This window comes from Pinus tabuliformis, chromosome 5_2, assembly GCF_031772625.1.
Source record: "Pinus tabuliformis cultivar Carrire ecotype Pingquan chromosome 5_2, CPIR1, whole genome shotgun sequence".
NCBI lineage: Eukaryota > Viridiplantae > Streptophyta > Pinopsida > Pinales > Pinaceae > Pinus > Pinus tabuliformis.
The window spans coordinates 339,812,227-339,821,003 of NC_142306.1; the positions used below are offsets into that span (position 1 = coordinate 339,812,227).

At 42.3% G+C, this 8,777-nt stretch overlaps 1 pseudogene; it reads left to right on the plus strand.

The window, feature by feature from the left end:
- The first annotated feature begins 734 nt into the window (after positions 1-734).
- On the plus strand, positions 735-2,484 carry LOC149158884 (UDP-glycosyltransferase 72B1 pseudogene; annotated as a pseudogene).
- The last annotated feature ends 6,293 nt before the right edge of the window (positions 2,485-8,777 follow it).

An 8,777-nucleotide genomic window follows, 5' to 3' on the forward strand; every position in this document is an offset into this window, starting at 1 on the left:
CCATATAGTTCGTATGGAGAATCATGTCAATGCAAGTTCAAGCCTCTATAGTTACATGGTTCACAAACAGAAAATCTTGCTCTAATAACTTCATAAGATGCATAATGACTCTTTAATATTTATTAATTTTATTAGTATTTTGGTTATCAATCTCTTTCCATTTCTAAATGATTAAAACCTTTTGACACTGTATACCCATTTTTCATAACTATCTATTAACCAACAAATATGGGAAAAATGAAACCAATGAAATTTTAACTATTTATAAATATCAATGTAATCATTTTCCATAAATAAAAAGTTTCAGTTAAAAAGAAACATTTAATCTGAATACATATGGATCCTTTTCCAAAAATAAAAAGTTTCAATTAAAAAAAAACCATTTAATCTGAATCCATACTTCAAAACCTAATACCAATCTTATAACACTCTGCGTCTTACTCAAAAGCTCCAAAAATTGATCTTAAAAAAACAACAAAACATTTTTAAAAAATAGTCTTTTTCAAGCACCACCCCCAACCAACCCCCACATATATATATATATATGGCATACGAATCTTTCCGAGAAAAACTAAGTTGTTTAATATGGGCCTGGCAGCTGCATCTTCTAATGCAAAGTCAACAAATGAATAAAAAAATCACCATTAATTCGCTGTAGCTCTTTTGGCTTGGCTGGTTTTGGATTATTTAGTTTTGGCTCGTTTCCCGAGTTAGTGTACAACGCAAGCATGTAGATTTATTTTATAACTATAATTTCTGCTTCTTCTTAACAGAACCCGCCCTTCAAATCTGGGCATTTGCCAGTTGAATTACAGAGACATTGATGGAGTGGCAAGAGCAGAGCCAAAAGCCTTATGTCGCAATATTCCCAGGATTTGGGTCGGGCCATCACATCCCACTGCTCGAGTTTGCAAAGCAGCTGACTGTCGACCATGGCTTTTCTGTCATCTTCTTCACCGCCAAATGGATGGGAGCCTCTCCTCACCAAAACTTGCCGTCTTTGTCTGCAGGCATGATCCGCTACATAGAGCTCCCTGATGTTCAGATCGAGGGGGATGATGCGGAGATGCAATTTTTGGTACGCATGCCCCTATTATTGGAGAAAGCTAAACTATTAGTGGAAGAAGCTCTCAGATCCTCTTCGATTCCCATCTGCGCTTTCATAATCGACTTTTTCTGCACACCCATGTTGGATGTCGCCTCCAAATTAGCAATACCTTCCTACATATTTTTCACTTCTCCCGCTTCTCTCCTCTGCATCATGCTCTACCTTCCAACACTTGTCCACAACATTGAAATCTCCTTCAAAGATGTGGATTTCCCGATCGAAGTGCCGGGCCTTCCGCCGATTCCGGGAATAGATTTGCCAAGCCATCTTCAAGACAGATCTGATATTTCGTTCAACTGGTTCGTTCAGCATTCCCTTCGGCTTCACGAAGCGCGTGGAATTCTGATAAATACATGCCAGGAAATGGAACCGGAACAAATAAAAGCTCTCAAGGAAGGAAAGGTTCTGAGCGCTGCCGAAATGTGCCCTTTCATTTATCCGGTTGGGCCTCTCATATCTTCTTCGTCTGTGTCGGAATCTGAAGATAAGTTTGAGGAGGAGGGCTGCTTGAAATGGCTAGACCGCCAGCCTGCCTCGTCAGTTCTGTTCGTTTCTTTCGGGAGCCGCGGCACCCTGTCGGAGAATCAGATTCGGGAACTTGCTTTGGGGCTAGAAGCCAGCGGGCAGCGCTTCCTTTGGGTGTTGCGTAGGGAGCCTCCTCCACCAACTGAATCCACGATGACGGCCGAAGCAGACATGAGGGAGGTTCTACCTGAGGGTTTCGAGACTCGAACCGATGACCGCGGACTTGTGGTGGATTCATGGGCGCCTCAGATTGGTGTCCTCTCTCATTCATCCACCGGCGGTTTCCTTTCTCATTGCGGCTGGAATTCAACGATAGAAAGCATGTTACATGGAGTGCCGATGATCGCTTGGCCTCTCTTCTCTGAGCAGAGAATGAATGCCTTCTTTTTAGTGAAGGAGATGAAGGTGGGCATTGAAGCGAGGAAAGGGGCGGATGGATTGGTGAAGAGAGAGGAAGTGGAAAGAGCGGCCAGGGAATTAATGGAAGGAAAGGGGGGAAAGAAAATAAAGAAGAGGATGGGAGAACTCATGGCGAAGGCCAGATATGCAATGGCGGAGGGAGGAAGTTCATACAACGCCATGGCTGCCGTGGTTTCTGCTTGGAAGGAAACGGATGCCACTAACACACCCTCCGCTACTTGAATTGCAATGTCTCGCTCGCTTGGGACCGACAGTTTTTGAATTTAAGTGCATCGCTGCCCTGAGATTAAGTCGGATTCACGCAATTTTCCAGAATCCCAGGGACAAGGCGAGCTTAATATCCATCTCCATGGGATCCCAAAATATTCCAAGAATTCGCAAGAAAGCTTCCAGAAAGTGAGAATATAATGTTATATTTAGGTATGGAATTACAATCCCATTATATAGGTTTGAGGATTTAAGATATATAATTTTGTGTAGTTGTACTTTGGATTGGATTTGATATATTAATGGTATAAATTTATTTTTAATTTTGATTTTTTTGCTCTTAAATAAATGTTTTGTATTATTATTTAATTTTTTTTTAAATTATGAGTATTTATATGAAAATTATGAGTATTTATATGGAAATTATAATAATGTGGATTTATATACATATATTTTTGTAAATGTAAATATCATGTAGATACAAATAATATATCATACACTTTGTTTGTTTGTTTGTAGAGTAGAGGATATTTGAATATAAAAATTTATGAAAATGTTTTATGATTTTTTGCTAAAAAGTTAATAATACCATAAATTTATATAATTTTTTGCAAGTCATATATGAGATTCTTTGTAAAGGAAAGGATTTTATTTTAAAATTTGACTACAAATTTATGAAGATGTATATATTTTATTTTTTTAAATATAAATTTGTAACTTGGTTACATGTTAATAAAAAAAAATTACTAAATCCAATAAAAACACATGCTATTTAAGAATCGTTAAGAAGGTCTAATGCTCTCATATAATAGTTGCATTATCAGAACAACAAGGGTGGTTTTCGATCCTCCGATGCTGAGGCTTTGCGGTCTACAGTACAAGTTACTGCTGCAGACAGTTTACCCGACCCGTCCCGACACTAACTTCTCGGAACAAGCAGTCTTGGGGGTTTTATTACTTAAGTTTTTATCCGAGGGTTTTTATACTCCCATTTCCTCGTTGGCTCAACGTCGCGGTACTCCCAGCTACCTTCCTCCCCGTTTACCCGCTTCCTGCATGAGAATTACCTCCTTGACGGCTTAGCAACTCTGACGGCTTTGCATCTCAGCCGTTCCTGTGATACACTGTCGGTTATCGCCCTTACTGCCAGTCAAATTGCTCGTTTTGGTTTCCTGCTCCTCTGGCAGCTGGCACGATGGACCTAGACCTAGTGGACTACTCGGAAGACCCGCTGGAGGAGGGATCCATCTGGATGTCCACGCATTCAACATCGGAGGGCTTGCTAACTTACAGTGACGTTTTGATTGGCACCACTGCTAAGCTTCCACAATTTTCTGGTCCTTATAACCCTGCAATTATCTTACCGGACGATCCGCCAACCTGGTCGGCTCTCTCCTCAAGTCCTCCGTCGCCGTCTACTTTGGGGTTTCTCTCGGGTTGCCTTAACCCTAGCCCCAATGACTCTGGTCCTGTCCATGACCCTCCGTCGACCTCGGTTACCCACACTTCACTTGTCGTTACCAATGCCACTGCTGAACAGGCTCCCCTGAACCCCCCCTTCTCTTCCGCTCCCCCATTGGGTTGTTTCACGACCATTCCGCCGCTCTCGGGTGCCATCCCCGCAAACCCTAACCCTCCGGTGGAAGTAACAGAGGATATTGAAAGAGGTTCGGAACATCACCCTTTTGCAAGTGAGCCACGACCCTTGAAGAAGTATAAATGTTTTAATACCAAGGCGGAGGACGTAATTTTGAGGCTCGAGGAGGATATTCAGTGGGGCAACACCATGGATTTTGCAGATAAGGTTCTTGTCGGTGAAATTAGGGGTCAGAATTACACTACGACACACTTGAAAACTTGGGCCTCAGAGGTTTGGGGGAACCACTTGGTCGACATCCCTTTTGTTCAAACATTCGTGCGAGGTTTGTTCGTGTTAAGGTTTGCCAGACCTGACCACACAAACTGGGTATTGTCCTCCTACTAGCATTTCAAGCATGCCCATGTTTTGTTGAAGCGATGGATGCCCTTATTTGACCTGGAGACAGAACAGATTAGGGTCGAACCTATTTGGATCAGGCTACCTAGCTTGCCGCTACAATTTTGGTCAGAAGATATCTTCAGAAGGATTGGAAACTCGTTGGGCACATACATGGAATATGATCAATCATTCCAAACCACACGTATGATGGCATATGCGAGGATTTTGATGCACTTAGACACCAGAGGAGGACTGCAGGAACACATCACCATTCAATGGAGATCCTCCTCGTGAAAGCAGATACTGGAGTGTGAAGGAGTACCTTATTGATTGCGGAGATGTCATAAGGTTGGACACATTTTCAGGGATTGCCTGCTGAATTGCAAGGAAAAGAAAGAGGCACAGAACAAAGCCTTTGAAAATCTAGAACCTCATCCACAGCAGCCGACCGAGGTGGAGGATACAGAGGAGCAGCAGATGGAAAATGAAGATGCGGAGGTGGACACTGCTAAAGGATCAAAGAAGAAGCATGGGAAGGCAGCTTACCAGCCACCCTCCCCTCCACTGACGAGATCTCGGGCGGCTCAGGCAGATGTCTTCCCCACGGGTATGTCTACTTCTTCTTTCTCTCCCACCTCATCTTTAGCTGTAACAAATTGTTCAATTAATTCAAATCCCACATTGATCTCATATGCACTTAATCTGCATACATCTTACTGTATTTCCCCCTCTGTGGGTCATTTTATTAATCATGGTATCAGGCCAACTCATCCCATCAATGTGGCATGCACCTTTCAAGCCCCCCCTCCAATCTTTTCATTTACCCAGCCATCCATTACTTCGGCACCCTCCATCCCCCACCATCCCATTTGGTAGCCTCCATCACCCGATATCCTCTGCGTTCAAACGGCAGACTTCAAGAGCCAGATGCTATGGGTTTTGATCTGGAGGTCACCCCCATACCTCTTAAACCTCCCAGGGGATGGCCATCATCCCTCTCCAAAGCCAAGCACCTGGCAGGTGAAGAGGTGGCGCAAGGTAAATAGCAAACAATTGACAGGGTTCTTAGAGTAAGGAATACCCTAGTCCCCCCCCCACCCCATGAAGATCCTATCCTTCAATTGTTGAGGGTTAGCTAGCCCTGGTAAAAAACTAGCTTTGAGAAGACTTTTTTCATCGGTTACAATTGACATCATATTTCTACAAGAAACCCTAGGCATGTCCAGCACTATTATCCCTCTATTGGAATCATGGTTGCCTAGTTGGTCATTCCATGCACTGGACGTTTCAGGTCGTTCTAGAGGCATTGCTCTAGGAATTAAGAATCGCACCATTGAATTGAAGAGGGTTTGGGGGGGAATCAGACACTGAGGGGCTGACATATACCCTGCCACCTTAGAGGCAGAATACAGAATTATCAATGTATATGGCCCTTGTCATGACAGGGCTGATTTTTGGAGGAAATTGCTTAGCTCCTCAATTATCCAGAAAGACAATATCATCCTGGGAGGGGACCTAAATTTCTCTATTGGTTTCATGGAACCTTGGGGTCAACAGGCTTAGGTAGATGGGCTATCTGCTTTTTTTTTCAAACCTCTTGGAGGATCACAACTAGATTTACATCCCCTCTGCAAAGATTCAATACACCTGGAGGAACAATAGAATTGGGGAACACAGTCTAGCCAGGAGACTGGATCGATTTCTCATCAAGGAGGCCTTATACAATGAAGTCCCACGGATTAGACAATGGGTGGGATCAGGAGGCATATTTGATCACAGACCTATCTTTCTTGAACTGGATGGTGGTGATCCCAGAATTATGGTACCCTTCAAGTTTAACTCTTCCTGGTTAGGAGACCCCACATATTTGAAACTAGTATCAGACTACTGGATTAATCACCCGATTGGGGAAGGAGGGGATATTGCTGATGGGTTTGTTTGCAACCTTAAGGAGTTGAAGTGCTTATCCAAAGATTTTGCACGCAAGAAAAGGAAACAGGATGATCTCACACTTCGGAATGCTGAATAGGAAATCTCCACATATGAGGAAAACACTGAAGGCACATTTTACTCTCAGGACCACAAAGATATGATCACCTCCCTTATCTAGAAGAGGACTCAAATACTAAAGGACAGGGAAGAAAGTTGGAGACTTAGAAGTAGGGTGATTTGGCTAAAGGGGGGTGATGATAACACCAGATTCTATCATAAACTTGCTAATGGAAGGAAGGCCATTAATACTATATGGGAACTACAAAATGAACAGGGGCACACGGTTCAATCATTTAGCGATCTAGCTAACCTAGCCACCTCACACTTTAAAGACATTTACAAGGTTCCTCATATTGCTAACTTGGTGGAAGTTAAGCTCACGGCTAAGCTTTTCCCTAGGTTTGTGGACCAGGACGAGGCACTGGAACTTACAAGGGAGGTCACTATAGGCCACATTAAAATGGTTCAAGAAAGATAAGAACCCAAGCCCGGATGATTGGTCTATTGAGTTCTACATTGCTTTTTTTGACATTCTTGGCACAGATATACTAAAGGTTATTGAGGATTGCTGTAGGAACGGAAAAATGTCTGCAGCCATCAATTCTACATTTTTTGCTCTTATCCCCAAATCGGATAACCCCACCACTTTCAATGACTTTTGTCCTATATCTCTCTGTAACTGCATCTATAATATTATTGCCAAGCTCATTACTAACCGACTCAAACCCATCCTATCTTCCCACATATCCCCTGAGCAATTTGCCTTCCTCCAAAACCGAAAAATTCATGAAGCCGTTGGAACAGCTCAGGAATTACTTCATTTTGTCCTCTGAGAAAATTGAAAGGCATTATTTTAAAAGTTGATTTATTAAAAGCCTTTGTTAGAGTCCACTGTCTTTATATCAGGATGTTATTAACTCATTTGGGCTTTCCCTATGCTTATATTAAATGGATAATGTGTTGTATTACCAATGTATCTTTTAGTGTACTAATCAATGGAGCAACTACCCCCTTTTTTCATGCTAAGCGTGGGCTCAGAAAAGGATGTCCACTCTCCCCACTACTATTTCTTCTCATCATGGAAGGTTTGATCAGGATTATTGGAGCTGAGCACATAAGGGGCAGGATAGAAGGATAGAAGGCATTAAAATCACTGGCACATGCATCCTTAAACACCTCTTATTTGTGGATGATGTGCTTATCTTTTTGAATGGGAGCATTGGGGATATTACAGCACTACAGAATGCCTTTGGAATTTTTCAGCAAGCTACTGGTATGGCCATTAATGTCAGCAAATTCACTCTGACAACCATGGGATGTACACAACATGAGACTCATTTTGCACTCGGACACTTTCCTTTTACCCTTCTATCCATTGTAGAGGGGTTAAGATACCTTGGTTATAGACTAAATCCATAAGGATACAAAAATTTCTAATTGGATATGGCTCATCAACAAGATTGAAAAAAGCCTCAACATTTGGTATCACAAGTACCTTTCAAGGGCTGGCAGACTGGTCCTCATCAAAGCAATCCTGGAAGCTACACCTGTATAATGGATGACGCTAGCTTGGATACCCAGAGGTATTCTACCCAGATTGTAAAACATTTTCTGCCGCTTTTTATGGAAAGGGAACCAACAACTAAGAATATTTACCTGGGTTAAATGGGATACCATTGCCAGACCTAAAATATGGGGAGGATGGGGAATTAAGTGGTTGGACATTTTCTCCAAAGCACTGGCGGCAAAACTGGGTTGGCAGCTTATTAATGTAAACAGTCTATGGACTAAAGTTGCTACTGCCAAATATATTTGCCCCTCCTATATCATGGACTGGATTCGAAAAGAATAGAGAGTTAGCACTAATATATCGATCATATGGAAGGCTGTCATAAATTTCATCAACCTCATTCGAGATGGACTTACATGGAGAATACAATCTGGAACTTTTGTTCGGATTTGGGCTGACCCCTGGTTAGGATGTGGCAATGCACATAGACTGCCAGAGGATTTGAAGCATTATCTTTCAGGCCAAGGAATTACCCATATCAGTCACATAGTGGATGAGGTGCACTCCTCCATATTTCAACAAGCCTGGAAATCTGTACTTGACCTCAACATACCTACACAATGGCAACAGAACTAGTTGCTTTATACTGATGCATTGACTGAATCTCATATTCGGATCACAGAAGGAGAAGATGAGATTATTTGGGCTCATGCCAAGTATGGCAGATACACACCTAAGGAGGGGTACTTGATCTTGATGGAATCAGTCAAGCCACAACTTATTGAGCCTTGGTGGAAAGCTTTATGGAAACTTAAAGCTACGCCCAGAACTCATGTTCTCATGTGGACAATCCTCTTCAACAAGATTCTGAAAGGCTCAAACCCGATGAAGCGAGCTTTCCATGGACCGTTTTGGTGTCATTTATGCAAAGAGAAATCTGAGGAAACTAAACATTTATTTCTGGATTGTCCTGTATCTAAAGAGAAATGGAGACATATAACATCATACTATCCCTCTTTAAAATCTTGGCAGGGAAG